Here is a 17,273-nt window from a genome sequence, read left to right as displayed (position 1 = left end):
CCCAACTGGAGACGTTGACAAATAAATAAATATACCTTGATGGCAACTAAATATTCTCAAAATTCGATCCCCACTTTGGATCACAACAACTGAAACCCCAATTTGGGTGCACCAAATGGACACAGCCCCTCGATCAATAATACAAAAAATGCTTATGGATTTAAATGATGTGATAATTGCTGGCAGCATGTTGTCGGTGTGTACAAAATTGATGGTGAACCGATTTGACGAGCTCTGTAATTGCCGCCACAGACTGACAGACTGCCTTCTGCTGCTGCTGCTGCTGCTACTGCTGGTGCTGGTGTCTTGAGCGATCATCATTTGACCATTACAAAAGAAGAAGACGGAGGGAAAAAAAACAAGAGCTATGCCGTTATCGCTGGATGGCTCTGTGGGGGCGCACTCGGCCACCAAATCAATAGTGCACAAAATCAACGATAAAGCAACCACGGGAGTCAGCGGGAGGAGCAGTTGTGGTAGTCGTAGGAGGAGGAGGAGGCCAAAAGTGGTGTAATTTTCCTTCCGGACAGGAAGTGCTGCCAACGGAATCGCGGAGATGTTTTCCTCCATTTCGCGCTCGTCTCGAGACTATCTATCTCCGTTTCCACTGGGGCTCTTCTTGTTGGGTGGCTGCTGGGCGGGCGGCGGTGATTGTGGGATGAAAAAGCCCGGTCCACGAGAGAACATGCGGAATGTGCACTATGGAGGCATGGACGGACCTTTGTGGCCGATTGTGCAGAGAGTGTGGACCCGCGAGGGACGGAACAGATGGTTGATTGCATGGGGCGCGGAGATGTACATCTATTTTTTTTGGTACGGTAAAATGACCTCTATTGGGTGTGCTTTTTGGCGGAGGGATTTTTTGTGTGGCTTTGGTGTGCACCGGTAAGTACCGCCTCGATCGGCCGGTTGATCGCGTCAATCGCATTTCGAAACAAGACGGTGTTTTTTTTCGATTTCGTGATTGGAAATTTTTCACAATATCTTTTCTGAAGAAATGTGTTTCATAATCGGTGACTGGTGCAAAGTGCATTGAAAAAAATGATTAAGTAATTGTTATGCTGTGCCGAAACATTCAATTTGCTTCCTTTTTATGCTTTGTTATTTTCCGCATAGTGTTCTAACCAATTTTTAGGGTATGCTCTCAGTCCACCCTAGTTAACTCTTTCCTTAAACTCATAGTTCGCCCCGATGTCGAAGAATTTACTCTTCTGTAACCCCAATCTGTAACCGACAAAAACCAGAACCGAAAACGCTCGACATTCAACGACCAAGTCTCCCAGCCCGATCAGTGGGAAAATCCGCTGTCCCTCTTGAAAATCACTCAACATATCTTCCATCTTCCAGAAACAAAACTCACAAAAAAAAATCCGTGAGCCATCTGTCGTGCCAAGTCCACTAATGCCATGGTGCGTCCCACCGTCCCACCCAAGGGAGGAATGAAAAAAAAAGAGTTGACCACACGGTGCAAACGACGAACCCGACTTCCCATAGCCCGAAAAACACAGCGAAAACAAAACATTCGTCCGTCACATGGGAGTCCCGTCCTATCCATCTAGTCTGTTGTGGCGCGATGTGATGTGATGTAGACCCCAGAGAGACATCTCTCATCTCAACTCGGTCTACAAACACCAGCCATCGGCCATCCTCAACGGCAGCAGCGCGGATGCCGTCTGTGATCGATCGTGAGAACGTCCCAAAAAAGAGCACATGCAAACATCTCCACACTTCTTCAGTACTCGTCTACTCTTGTTGTTATTTTTTTTTCTTCATTTCGGCCGCTTCTGCCCCGGTACCCCAAAGTGTGTTGTACACCCCAAAAGAGGAACAGAGAGATCCGAAACAACAAAAGTGCCTCCTCTGCTTCCCAAATTCATGAGCCTGAGCACCACTGGACAATAGATGCAAGTACCTACCTTCCCCCGTCCTCCCCCCCTGGACGACTATGATCACAACAACGACGATGACGGTGACGACGACGACGACGACGACGGGACGAGAAGGAGGAGCGGGAGTATGTGAACTCTCTTCAAGACTCGTTACATTACTGTCCAGAGACCTCTCGGGAATATCCACGCAGCGAAAAAAAAACGCCATCTGTTGCTCGCACTCTCTGGCTTCGGCAAACAGTCATCCATCGATCCATCAATCCCCGACTGCCATCCCTCCCCCCCCCCCCTGGGTTTCCCGCTCGTTTCGCTTAGAAAAAAAGGAAGCTACGGGGGCGCGAGGCGGACGGCGGGTAAAGAATGGGCACCACCGAAAAGCCTTTTAAGTCATTTTGTCTAATAGCATCGAAATCCCATTATGTGCCTTGTGGCTCGTTTTGTTGTTCTCGCTGCTTCCCTGTGCAATGAATCTCTATAAGCACGGTAAGTGCCGAACTGGGTACGAGGGGCAGAAAAATTGTGTACCGGCCGCTGACGAACGTGATCGCGAGAATGGAACCGGTGTGGTGAATAGAAAACAACAGCAGCAGCATCGTCGATATCCACTCGGACGGATGTGTCCAACGTTCTGCCTTCGGCCCCCGGAAAGAATGGTTCGATGAGCTTCTGGTGCGGGAAACGATTAATGGTTTGTAATTGATCGGGGCCCGGAGAGCCAGTTTGGAGGATTGGGGTTTTCCGAATATAGTTGCGGAAAAGTTTTGATTGAAATTCAAGCTGAGACATAACTATAAGAATAAGCATAAGTTAGGGTAAGCGAATAAAATTCAGTGAAACAAATCTATAGTCCAAAGTCCAAATATCCTTCGAAAACAATGATGATAAAATTTGACAATAACAGTAATCCCTCGATTTATGCGATGCGTAGAACCGAACACCCACCACTATTTCTCGGCTGTCCTTCATCCAATTTAGCTGATTTTGTGTGTAGATAACTAGTTTATGGTTGGCTCTAATCACACACAAAATAACAGCGTAATTGGTTGACGAACAGCCGCCAAACAGCCGTCGCTGGATTACTGGATTAATGGTGGGATTACTGTGTTCAATGTTCAAAATTTATGTTTATTAAAGGCTGACTAGAAGTAAATTGGTACGCCCCTCGCACGCCGCTAGCACGCCTTTAGTGTTGGGAATCAAAAATCCTTGACAGTGGTTTGTTTACACTTCTATTCGCATTCTAAAAAATCCAGTAAAATACTCTAAATCCTCTTAATTGTATCACTTTAAGAAGGGAAAAAACGAAGAACTGGGCTTAGTTCCGATGCTTGAACAGTCAACGTTAAAATGAATCCAGTGCAAAATCCAGGCCAAAAGTGCATCGTTCCAACCTGTGAAAATCGACAGGGAGTTTCAGGTTGTTGTGTTCATTTTTTTTGTCCCATCGACCGGGCATAAAGTTTTCAAACGATGGACAAAATTTGTCAAATTACCCGAAAAGCGAATAGATAAAATTTGTGCTCAGCATTTCTCCGAAAGTGATTTTGTTGAAAGTAAGTTTTAACCTTTTTTTGTCATAGTGCACAATAATAATTCAACTCTGTGATTAGATACCCGTATAAAATTGAAAAAGGATGCAATCCCCACATTAAAGATCCCAAAGAAGAGCCCCAAGTTGCATACTGGACAAGTATGTAGTGTCGACGGATGCAAGACAAAAAAACGGAAAGGTTATCTGCATAACTGCCCGTCCGAAAAGAAATTGCTGCGGAAGTGGAAAATAGCTTTTGGAGTTGAAGAAAAATCCGGTAAAGGTGGATTTTTAGTGTGTAAGAAACATTTCCGTAGGACGGATTTTGTCAAAAGTAAGTTGATATTGTTTTCTTTACTCTTTTTTGCATTGTCCTGTCATACTTCTTTTAGTCACTTCCAGATACCTCAAGGCCAGCGCTGTTCCGTCTAAAAAAATCATCGGTTAATTCGTGTACCACGACGAGTTCTGCTGAAGATTAAAATTCCGGATCATCTTGCGGATCACAACTATAGTTTATATGCTGATAAACCAAGGAGTAACCAGATATGCTTTGTTAATGGATTCCGTTCTCGTACTGAAGGAAACACAAAGTTACACAGCTTTCCAGCACATAGTGACACCAGATTTCAAGAATGGATCCGCATTTTGAAGTGCTCTAAACTACCTACGGCTAATTCAAAAGTGTGTAGCCTCCATTTCAAGAATACTGATTATATTCCAGGTATGTTTTTTGGTCTTCTACTAAAGGAATTCCTCAGGTGGGTGGTGCTGTCCATCCACTGCTATTTCTTGGCTTTCCTCTTTTCAATTGAGCTGATTTTTGGTATGTTGTTGTGGTAAACCATAAACATGTCACCTACTCAAAATCAGCTCAATTGCTATGAGGACAGCCAAAAAATGGTGGAGGGTGGATGGCACAACTCACCGCGCTATTCGGAGGATTCTTGTTTCACTATTGACGGATTTCACGCCAACTCATCCAGTGGTTGGCAGCACCCTCTCAGAACCTTATGGAACTTTGTGGGTGTGGAGACTTAGCAATTTTAAGCAACTTTGCGTACTTATTTTTTTCAAAATTTATCTCGCCTAACATTTGATAAGGGTCAAAGTTTTTTGTCGATTTTTTTTTCAAATCGATATAGCTTAAAAATGACAAGCCCTATAAAAAAGTGATGTATGGCGAACTTTTAGCAAATAATCTTAAATTTTATAAAAAAATTTAAATAAATTAAAAAACTGGTTTCTACACTCTAAAAAAATATATTTAAAAATTAAAAGTCATTTTCCCAAAAATGGTACCCCTCAGATTTGCTTGATATTTTTTCTCATGAAAGGCAATATAATTACCTAACTTTTCTTCATACATCGCAAAGTGGGCGCTTTTAAGGAAAAAAAGTTGTTCGAACAACAACTTTTTCATGTTAATTTTTTTTTAGCGTGTTTCACTCAAAGTCGAATAGTAATACGCGCACAACCTTATTAAAATCCGTTGAAACTTAATGAGCATAAAGATTTTGACCTTTTGATAATCTGGGCGTGCTTAAAACAAAAATCTAGCCTAACATTTGAAAGGGCCTAATACAGAGGATTTTCCTGCATTTCGAATGGTGTTTTAATAAATGAAAACTCTAGTGTTTTTGTTTAGTGCATAATTTATTTTCCTATAATTCTCCATACATAATTTGAGTTTTTCATTGATTATTAGTCTATCGGAAACAGAGTGAAATTTTTCGGAGTTTCCTTTGAATTTGAAAATCGCTTAGTAGAAATTATGTTTTGAGAAATAGGTACAAAACAATGAAATTTTTGTGTACCAGGTATAGTTTTTACATGACTGAACAGCTCCTTGAGTTCATCGGACATCTTTGTGTATTGATCATTTGATATGAAGCAGAAGTTCAATTTTGTTATGCTTGTATCTGTTTGTTTAACTGCCCAGTCATACAGTTCTTGTGGAGTTGTGATTGTGTTTCCATAATCTCGAGCAAGGCTTGCTCTCTTTGCCATTCGTTTGAGAGTTCCTCCAATTGCGTCACATGGGCCTTTCCCATGAGACGTTGCGAAGAAGTGCCATTCTGCTTCCAATCCATACTTGGACTTGAAGTTGCACAAACTGGCAAAATTCTTTTTATTTTTGTAATGAGCCGCTGCTCCATCTGACATGAAAGTAATTTTTGTGAAACTAATAGATTGTTTAATGAAATCTAACAATTTTGATATAAATAATTGAACTGCTATTGTATCATGGGTCAATACTTCTGAAATAATAATAAAGCTTAAATTTTCCAACTTGTTTTCTTTTATGTAGTAAATTTCGAAAGGATGTATCGTAGCTTGATTATTGTTCCAATGATACCCCTGTGCTGAGTTTTGAATAATAAATGAATAATTTTCAGAAAAGTCGCAAATCACTAAAATTTCACCGTTTTGAAGAGAATTTTTTTTATTACTTAGGTAAGATGATTGCTCTTTATGAATAAAATCATGGGTTATGAGCTTTTCAACTTTTTCCGTCAAATATTGAACAAACTCATCTGCAGGTTTAATAATAGTTTCCAAATTACAACGGTCGGTAGTCAACCACTGTTGAAATAAAACTTCTTCCATATCATCTGCTTCTAATACTGATGTAAGTTCCCTCACGATACTATCTGTGGAAATGCATTCTTCACATGTACGATAAAAACAATCTATGGTTCTAATAGGACTACTGCAAAGTATTTTGTCTGCAATTTCTTTATATGAATCAAATTTTACACTATTAATAATCAATTTAACATTTTCATGTATAGTACAGACACATACATTATGTGTACCTGTACTATCCAACAGTATGCAATGCTTTGGTCGGAGCTGAGTGAACGAAGTAAATCCGATTTTAACAATTTTGTATTTCTCTTCAAAAATCATAAAAGCCTCTTTAAGAGACATCATCAATAAACGTTTCTGAACATGCTCTTTATATCCATTTCGATATTCAGAAACATAATCATTACTTCCTGGCATAGGCCTACTAATATCATCACTGTCAAAGAAATTTAAAACAATTTGTTTTTCAGTATCATTAAATCCAAAATCTTGTTGATGGTTGCGGCTCTTCAAACTTCCGAGCATGGCTTGATTCTTTTCCATCCGATCGCCTCTTTTTCGGGAGAGGTGTCCTATTGTGCACTAAAATTCCACGACACGATTCACAAATACGCATTGTTACATCCAATTGATGATCAAAGCCCCATGAATGTATTTTCTCTATGAGACTTGATGATAAATTACGTAAATTATTGCGGCTGCAATTGGGATTGTTTATGTTGGCACTACATTGCACCCTTTTAATAATCAATTCAGCAGATTTTTCCATTGTTGTATATATAAACACTTTTTCGTTTCAACAACTATGCAGCACTACACTTTCAACAACTATGCACTACAGCAACTATGAGCATTGTTGTGATATCACCAAACTTAAATATTAGATTATGTCGGTAGAAACAGACTGCGGTGCTTTAAGTGTATACCTTATATCTCTCATGTGACTACCTGCGTTGTTATATAACTGCTATATAGCAGGTAACTTAACGATTATTTTAGGCATGCCTTAAATAATCGTTAAGTTACCTGCGCTATTATATGTATTCACTTGAGAGATGAGGTATAAACATATATATGCATATTGCTTACTAATGGACACACCTAATACATAAAAATAAATTAATGATTATTTTTCTAATTAAATTAATCACAAATACATGAATTGAAATCTTTTCATGAATAAAACATACTAAGTGATTTTTACTTAGTTTACCTGTTGATTTGGAACAATTTGAGGGTGGTTTTATAGAAGTTGGATAGAGTGTATGCATATATTATAATACAATCCATCACAGGAAAGTGCAAACCATGCTGAGATGGCTGTTCCTAATTAGAACGTTTTGTTCTGAACTCTTATTGGACGATTTGCAGGTAACTTCTCTGTACCCTTTTCAAATGTTAGGCTAGATTTCGCCCAGATTATCGAAAAGTATACCCATAAAGTTTAATCGAATTTTAATAAGGTTGTGCGCGTATTACTATTCGACTTTGAGTGAAACACGCTAAAAAAAAATTAACATGAAAAAGTTGTTGTTCGAACAACTTTTTTTCCTTAAAAGCGCCCACTTTGCGATGTATCAAGAAAAGTTAGGTAATTATATTGCCTTTCATGAGAAAAAATATCAAGCAAATCTGAGGGGTACCATTTTTGGGAAAATGACTTTTAATTTTTAAATATATTTTTTTAGAGTGTAGAAACCAGTTTTTTAATTTATTTAAATTTTTTTATAAAATTTAAGATTATTTGCTAAAAGTTCGCCATACATCACTATTTTGTAGGGCTTGTCATTTTTAAGCTATATCGATTTGAAAAAAAAATCGACAAAAAACTTTGACCCTTATCAAATGTTAGGCGAGATAAATTTTGAAAAAAATAAGTACTCAAAGTTGCTTAAAATTGCTAAGTCTCCACACCCACAAAGTTTCATAAGGTTCTGAGAGGGTGCTGCCAACTCCGAAGACGAGTTGGCGTGAAATCCGTCTATTAATTTATTCAACATTATCTTTGAAATATACTGCTTGATACTGTAGTTTTGTGGTAGGGGTAATAAATTAACTATGTCCCACTCTAAAGGAAGAGGAGGGAGTTGTAAGATTATTTGGCGAGCAATGTATTGAGGAAAAGTTTGATACCTTTTGGTACTTTTTTTTTCCACTGCCACTAAATTGTTCGCCTTTATAATAGTGAAACTGTAGACAATCATTTCATTTGAATTCTTTGTGGTTTGGTCAATAGTGCTAACTGTTGTTTTATTGTTTTAGGAGGATCACGTTTGAAACGGAACGCAAATCCTTCGCTCAGAATTCTCGATGTTCAGATAAATCCTACTGAAGAAATCGACAGAGACTCATCGGGTTCTGATGAAAATTGCTGCAAACATACTGGCATGCCAACCATTGACAATCCTCAACAAAATGTGTCTACAGAACTTCACCATACCACAAACCGGCCATTTGTACAAGCAAAGGACGTCGAACGTTCAATACCCGATAAAGGAACTTCACCGGATGATCATACCGTGTACCAATGATCCGTTCAGCATAGGAAAAATGACGTCGAACGTGCAGGGCCTAATCATAAGATGTCGAGCGTCATCATTCATCGATCGTACCGGTCACAAGTAATACCATGGATACCTTGTATCATCATAATTCTACGATAATTTTGAACATCGGTGAAACAAGTAGCAGAGTTAAGTCTGGAAGCTTCATATTATCAGATTTGTTAGTATCAGACAAAGAGGTTAACATTTGGACTGGGATTCAAACTTTAATCGTATTAGAGGAAATTTGCCTGGCATGCAAAAAATTGGAGTTGGTGTTGTATGCAAAGCACTTCAAAATGCACACAACCGATCGTGTGATCCCGACGCTTACCAAACTGAAGCAGAATCTCAATTTCGAAACACTAGGCACGTTGTTTGGTGTTTAATGTTCTTCGAATCGACGGCAGTAAGAAGCCAACCTACCCTACTTCGACCGTACACAGCAATCTGATCGTTTCGATAAGTGACGAACCCGCAATCATCGGGCACCCACCGTCATTGGGCACCCACCATCATCGAGCACCCATCGTCATCGTTTTTGATCGTCATGTATACGAAGCCGGCTAACAGTAACGAAACTGTGGAGTCTCTCTCGGGTTTATTAGTTGTAAGATAGTATGTATAAATTTGTGCACACATTAAAAAATACATATCAGTTTCCATAAATACGTCCATGAGTTCAGTCCAGTTTGATTGTTCGCTTAGCCAGAGAATGCCGGTAACACGAGGCTTCACTAACTCGAGGAGCCGGACGGTGTCGACGTCTACTACATATGGAGTGACAGTTTCCAGTTACTTTGGTTATACCATTCAAATACTGCGTCGAGTCTTATCGCCGTTCCTGTATTGGCCAACCAAAGAGTAGATTTCCAAAAATATCCCTTTATGCTTCCGTGAGCAGTTTCCAAATGTAACGATTGTACTCGACTGTACCGAAATTCCAGTAGCCACACCAAAATGCCTCAACTGCCGAATTTCATGTTACTCAAACTACAAAGGGCGACGTACAGTCAAATTTTTAATCGGAGTTACTCCCGTAGGTTTGATATCATTCATAAGTAATGGATCCACTGGAAAATCTTCGGATAAGTTTATATTTAAACGAGAAGAACTTATCAATCGTTTAGAAGCACACCGGGACAAAATTATGGTAGATAAAGCAGTCTCAATTCAAAATGAGTGTCTCTCCCACCATATTAAACTTCATATTCCTCCTTTTATGAGAAATGAACGATTGACAGCTTCCGAAGCTAGCAGGAATGAAGCCACAGCCAGAGCCAGGATACACGTCGAGAGGGTCATTCAAAGGGTGAAAATATTTAAAATTTTATGCCATTGCATCAGTCCGTCTACCCTTGGTCATATTGATGACATTACAACCAACCGGTGAACACTCGTATTTATTTCAGTTACCATGGAGACGTAATTTGTGATTAGCCCCGGTTCCTTTCAAATTGTATCATTATTTATGAACGGCCTTATGTTTGAAATGACGTTTCACATTCATCTAGTGATGTCCAATTTTCATTCGAATAATCGTTTAATTGATTAACGAACCGAAAAGTAAACTATTTATAATCGTTTAGATCATGCCGATATAAGCAATAACATCTCAACAGGAACATCACCGATCGTTTCAAACATGTGCTGCACTCTCATTGGTGGAAAAATGGCAGCACAGCGAACAAAAAATAATCGATTAGTTGTTAATCGAGTAATTAAAAAAGTGGGACATCTCTTATTTTGGTGAGATTGTTTTGATAAAAATGAGCGCAAAATTTCATCTCTTCCGAGGGGGCAGCAAAACCACAAAATTACCTTGAATACGGGGGGTTCTCATTGGATTAAAGGGACCGTGAAAAAAGACACTACAATAGAAAGTTTTTCTTCCGACAGTTTCATCTTAGTATTCATCTTTGTTACAACTACGATTTGCGCAATTGTTAACCTTACTCCACCCATTCTAGCTGATGATAAGTTTTAATTTGTTGTTTTTTTTTTTATTGATTCATTGAAGTTTTTGCTTTTGTCTACATTCCTGAAAAAAAATGAATAAAATTAGCAAATAAAGAAAACGCAACGAATATTTTTTGTTTTAATTACTAAGCTGAAAATTTAAAGAAATCAAATTTCTTCCTCCATTACTCAAAAAAAACTCTTTAAACGATTATAAAATTCAACAAAGAAAAACAGCACACACAATATTTTATCCCTCTGATTGTATTTCTCTCAAATACTTTAATCTACATAACAAACAGTTCTGAGTATTATGTGATTAGTCTTGGTAACATTTTATCAAAATACAATGGTTTCCTACTGACGATTTCTTCAACGAAATCGGCATTGTAAGATACTTCAATTGTGGCAAAATCATTATCTTTTAAAGAATAAATAATAAAATCGCAAACCATGCAGTTCAATATCCATATGTTTATCTGGACCTGGCAATGGTACGAATGATCATGATTCAGTTCTAATTTGTTGGTAGCGTCATTGAATTTCGTAAATCTCTTTACATTCTGAGATTCAAGAACTTCTGCAAGACTTGCTTCACTGCCAACAGGACATTTTATCTCCAAGAGTATTCCTGAAAGTGGTTCAATCCCATCTGGTGACCCAGCAACCCAGCAATCATTTTCAGGATGGATGATTAGCCCACATTAGACATTCAACATTTTTTCCATACTCAACCGCTCGAACTTGCAGTGGTTTTGAATGCCAGTAGCCGTGAATTTTCTTATCCCAATCTGGCTTCTTGTTGTTCAGATATGTGAACAGTTTGTAGCAGGAGCTAGCAGTTATCCTCGTAGATCTATGCATAATCCAATCATTTGTTTCTTGTTCTTTAGTTAAAAGAGCCATGTCTACAGACTGATGTTTATCCACTGATATGTGGTTTTCGTAGTACTGTTGGTGCTACGAAATGTCTTCCTTCGAGCAAAACACATCTGAAATGTCTGCGGTAATTGCTGATTGCAATGCTCTGTTAGAGTATGACTTCGGTTCATTCAGGTGCCGTCCGTGGATGTGCTTGTATGCAGCTGAATTTTTAGAAACTATAAGATATTAATTATGTTAAATGCAATTCTATAAAATGAACTTAAAATAGCAACAAACTCACCAGCAAGGATACGATCGAATGATTGTGTGATTATTCTGCCTTCCTCGGCTTTGTTTTCGTTCAGAAACTGTTTAGGAGTTGGAACACAGCACATATCTCGTACTCGTTTTGCTCCCCAAGAGACGGATTTTTCAGCCTTCGACATACCCCACGCTTGGGTCACATTAATGCAAGATAAATACTCAAGCCGCTTGTATCTAAATAAGACGTTAAATTAATGTACGGATTTTATTTAGGGCATATCATAATCTCATACTTATTTTTCAATAGATAGAAGGCAATCTATAATGTGCTTGCATTTGGCCGTACCAGCTTTACATGAACATCGTAGCATCCATTCCGATATCGAGGCACACAAGATCAGTTCAAGTTTGTGTGGAACCAGGCCCGGATGGGAGCTTTGGGTTTCGTATCCGGTGATATGAACACTACTCGCATCATGTTTCTGGTATCCCAGGCATTGTACGATGCTTTCTGCTTCCAGGGTCTGACACAAATCAATACTGTTAAGAACTCCAGTTCACGGATTCTCGATTTAGTACTCGTGAATGACTCAGCGTTATCAAGCTGTTGCGTATCCAAAGCGGCTAAATTGCTCGTAGAAATCGATACTCCACATCCTGCTATTGACGTCACCGTTTCTATTTCGGTACCAGTGTCATTTGAACCATCTCTAGACGACTGCCGGTTCGATTTTCGTCGGGCTGATTATAGTTCGATGAATGATGCGCTATTATCAATCGATTGGCAATTTTTGGATTCTGATCAGGATCTGGATGATATTGTATGTATTTTCAACACAGAGATACGTCAAGTCATCGAAGCTCACGTGCCTCTTCAGCGCCCTCCACTGAAGCCTCCTTGGACGAACAGGAGCCTCCGCTAGTTGAAGCGCCGTAGGCGATCTGCACTTCGAACGTATAGTCGGAGGCGTTCGCAGCACTCCAAACATCGCTTTGTAATAGCCAGTAACAAATACACACGGTATAACCGTCTAGTGTATGCTTGATACGTTGATCGTACGCAGAGAAATTTACGTCTACATCCCAAACAGTTCTGGTCTTTTGTTCGTACTAAACGCAAGGAAGATGGATTGCTAACGTCCATGTATTTCGGCGACCAATTTGCTAGCACAGCCTCTAGTAAATGTGAGATCTTCGCTGAACACTTCAAGAATGTCTTCTCAAATATCGCAGATAGAGGCTGCTGTTCGTGATACGCCGCTAGACAGCATCGACTTTGGAATTTTCCAGATCAGCGAGGAGCATGTCGAAAATGCATTACGTAAGCTCAAACATTCCGTGTCACCTGGTTCTGATGGGATTCCTTCATCTGTATTGAAAAACTGCTCGAGTTCTCTGATGACACCGTTAGTAAAACTGTTCAATCTCTCGTTCCAACAGCAACAATTTCCTGCTGGATGGAAAACTTCGTTTCTGTCACCGATTCACAAAAAGGGTGACAAATGTAACGTCGTCAACTACCGTGGAATAACGTCCTTGAGCGCTTGCTCTAAGGTTTTTGAAATAATTGTAAACAACGTTCTCTTTGAAGCCACCAAAAACTACATTTCATGTGCCCAGCATGGATTCTACCCGAAACGATCTGTTACTTCTAACCTCACTCAGTTCACCTCACTCTGCATACGCTCTATGGACGCTGGTTCACATGTGGGCGCCGTATACACGGTCTTCAAGGCTGCATTCGATCGTGTGAATCATGATATCCTGTTGCAAAAACTCGAGAAGCTGGGGGTATCTTCCGCGCTTGTTAGCTGTTTTAGATCATATCTGTCTTAAAGATCCGTGAGAGTAAGGATTGGTTCGTCACATTCGGAGCCGTTTATGATTCCTTCTGGTGTACCGCAAGGAAGTAATCTTGGACCGCTGCTTTTCTCATTATTCATAAATGACATTGCCTTTGTGTTGCCACGTAGACAGCGAATATTCTATGCCGACGATGTTAAGATCTTTATGATCATCACGTGCACTGAGGATTGCCTGTAGTTGCAGAGGTTATAAGATTTGTTCGAGGACTGTAGCAAGCGAAACCTACTCGATTTATGCATAGCCAAATGCAACACAATATCATTCAGCAGGAAGCGGCAACCAATCAATTTCAACTACAGCATGTGTGGACAAACTCTCGAGCGCTTATATCAGGTTAGGGATCTCGGTGTGATATTGGACCGCGAACTCACTTTCCGACCGCATTACGAAGACGTGATTGCAAAAGCCAATAAACAGCTCGGCTTCATGTTTAAGCTTGCTGATGGATTTCGTGATCCTCTCTGCCTGAAGTCCCTTTTCTGTGCACTGGTTCGATCTATTTTGGAATCTTCCGTGCTGGTATGGTGCCCGTACAACAGAAACTGGATTGACCGTATCGAGGTGGTGCAGAAAAAGTTTGTGCGCCTCGCTCTTCGCCACTTACCCTGGCGTGATTCGTCAAATCTTCCTCCATATGAACATCGTTGTATGCTGTTAGCACAGAACAGATAGGTAACTCAGAGCAAACGGTTTCATCTGAAACTGAGCTCATGCTTTTCATGTAATTTTTGCTATTCCTTTCTATTTTCATTTCGCAGTGCACATGATGATTTCAAATCTTGTATAAATTGGTATAATTACCGTTAAAACATTTTGCTTACAGTACGCTCCTAATTGTTTGAACATGCAAAAATTAAATTTTCTTTTTATCAATGCTTGGCAAAAATAATCATTATTGACGCAATTCTAGCGGTTTTGTTGGAATACGTGAATAGGGTATTACATTGCTTTGCATAAAATTACTATTAGTATCACAATTTGTTTGAACCAATTAAAACATATTTGATGGGATGTTGGTGAAATGTCTCTTTTTTAATTAAGGTGATTGCAAATGTGTTTGCTACTATGCTATGCTACTTACTGTTCAGACTCTGTATGATAATAATAATAAGGTTCGGTCAAGGTATGGTCAAACAATTGGTGTATTATTTGTTCAATTCAACTACACAACAACGAAAACGCAACGTAAAAGTTTAAAGTCCGTGCGCGGACAAAATGATATGGTTCAAAAGATCTGTCTGCAGGTTTGTGCCAAAGAGGAGTCTCAGATTTTTTTTTAGAAACTTTGCCCACAAGACGGTTTTTACGCATAAAAAGTGAAAGACGGAAGATGTTTTGCTTTTTAACACAAACGCACATGGCCATGAGAAATGCCATTGGAGTAAAGAGAGTTTCCCTGCCATTCCTTCGACATATCCTCTCACAACCCAAGATATTTTCTAATCCTATAGGTAGAGCGATCTGCATGTGTATTGAATATAGTTTTGAGAATTCAGGATGAATGAAAGATTGGATATTTTTTAATTAGGGGGAATGTCAGCTTCGGCACTTCTTTCCCTTTTATCGCAACGGGGTTAAATGTAGTCTTAGAGTGTTAATTGTTTGCAGAACAATACATTGGAACATGATGCAAATAAATACCCGCTGATGATAATATTTCCTATCGTTAAACTTTGGATATGTCTTATTCTAAATGTGTTTTTGAATATCAAAGTGTACGGAATTATGATAATCGTACTAGAATTAGCAAAACAATCATAAATACAGTTTTTCTTTTATGTGATCGCATTTTACTTACCCTTTGCTTTTGCAGGAAGCATTGATGAAATCTCTGGGTAGGAAGTGATCTGAGCTGTCAAAGACTCGTGCTTATTCCTGCTTACACTACACCAGTGCTGCACCGCAAAAACGAAAACGACATAAGCTCAGAGCATGCAATAAGCTTATATGCAATAAGCTTATATGCAATAAGCTTATATGCAATAAGCTTATATGCAATAAGCTTATATGCAATAAGCAATAAGTTTAAATTCGAAGAAGAAGAAGAAGAAGAAGAAGAATTCAAAACAATCATATAATCTAAAAACTAAATAAGATTTTCTCATCTTTCCTAAAGACACTCTATACATAAGCACCAACAGAAGTGTACACACCTTTCAATATATGAATCTTGGGTATGTTTGGTATAAATGGTAAAAAGTGGTATAAGTGTAAATAAATTTTGAGTGTAAAAAGCGTTCTCTCCACCGCTAGGTGTCACTACCAATTGAAATTTAAATGGCTCCGTTTCTGATTCCCATGTTACCTATCTGTTCTGTGCTGTTAGGCATCGATACTCTGGAGAAACGAAGATCCAATTTGCAAGCCATCTTCGTAGCTAAGGTAATGACCAATGAAATCGATGCCCCAGATATTCTTGCTGAATTGCACGTATATGCGCCGCAAAGACCTTTGAGGCAACGCAATATCCTGCACCTTGCTACCCGGAACAGCCGTAATGGTCAACACGATCCTATCAGGATAATGACTTCTCGGTTTAACAATGTTAGTGGACAATTTGACTTCAATGTTTCTGCTGCCACTTTTCAACGCCGCCTCAATGCACAGCGGTGAGTATCTGTCCAATCACTGCTACTTCGAAAGTGTGTATTACCTGCTGTTTTTTTTATTACATGGTCCTTCTACAAACTACCCTCCGACGCGTGAGCTGCGACGCATTTGCAGATTGTTGTGTTCAATTATTTTAGATTATTGACTTAGCTTTTAATATGTTTGTCATTTGTTTTCATTTGTATTCAACGTATTCTGTGTATTGACTATATGTAATTTTATTTATTGTTATGTGTATGAAAAGACATGGGGTTTTTACGCCTCTTTGAGCCAACTGAATGGTTTACTCAAAGAGGCTTTTCCCCATCCTAGATTTCATTAAGACTGAAAAAAATCAGATGAAATAAGAATAAAATAAAGAAATAAAATGACGTGGTTGGCGTTAAAAACGGCGAAGCCTTCTCTAATTGGCCGCACCGATTCTCCCACGTAGTCCAAGATATCAACTATGGTAATATCCACATCATGATCTTCAGCAACTGGAACACATAACACATTCACTTTAAAGATGTTTTACAATCGTTTTAGATTGTATACGCTTGCGTATTGTTACGTTCAGTATGCATTAGGGTGTTTCATTTTGAAAAAAGTGATGAATTTTTGATAGGCCACCCTCCAGTTCGATTCATAGCCCCAAAATATGAACCTGTGCAAAAAATGGTAAAGATTGATGAAGGTTTAGAGGTCGCGCCAATGATTTGGATTTTGTATGGAGATTTTGGTGAATTAGTATGGGAAATTATTGATTTTCGTTTACATTGCTCTAACTTTGGTTGTAGTTGTCCAAACGTTGAAAAAAAAAAATATGTGGTTGTCATGACAATGATCAACAAGCCTGTTGTTGTTGCGATGAAATTGGCGTTGTTGCCTTGTACATATTCATCTGTCAATTTACCCTATTTTGCCATTTTTTCACATTTTTATAATTCTTGATACGCTGCAAAACTGAGCGTAGCAACTGTAGGCTTTTTGTTTATTGCCATAGCAATAACATACTAAATTTTTTCGACATTTGGACAAGTAGAAGCAAAGTTATAGCGATATAAGCGATTTTTTAAATTCTTCCATAGTAATTCCCATACAAATTTCAAATCATTGGCGCGACCTCTAAACCTTCATCAATCTTTACCAATTTTTGCACAGGTTCATATTTTG

General features: G+C 38.9%; 1 pseudogene; it reads right to left on the bottom strand.

Annotated features, from left to right (window-relative positions):
• Positions 1–11,474: 11,474 nt before the first annotated feature.
• Positions 11,475–17,273, bottom strand: part of LOC135705600 (uncharacterized) — a 46,664-nt pseudogene continuing 40,865 nt past the window's right edge.

This window comes from Ochlerotatus camptorhynchus, unplaced genomic scaffold, assembly GCF_037179485.1.
Source record: "Ochlerotatus camptorhynchus isolate MF236.1 unplaced genomic scaffold, CSIRO-AGI_Acam_v1.1 ptg000270l, whole genome shotgun sequence".
Taxonomy (NCBI): domain Eukaryota; kingdom Metazoa; phylum Arthropoda; class Insecta; order Diptera; family Culicidae; genus Ochlerotatus; species Ochlerotatus camptorhynchus.
The sequence above is the reverse complement of the archived record's forward strand: the minus strand, read 5'-3'. Positions and strand labels throughout refer to the sequence as shown.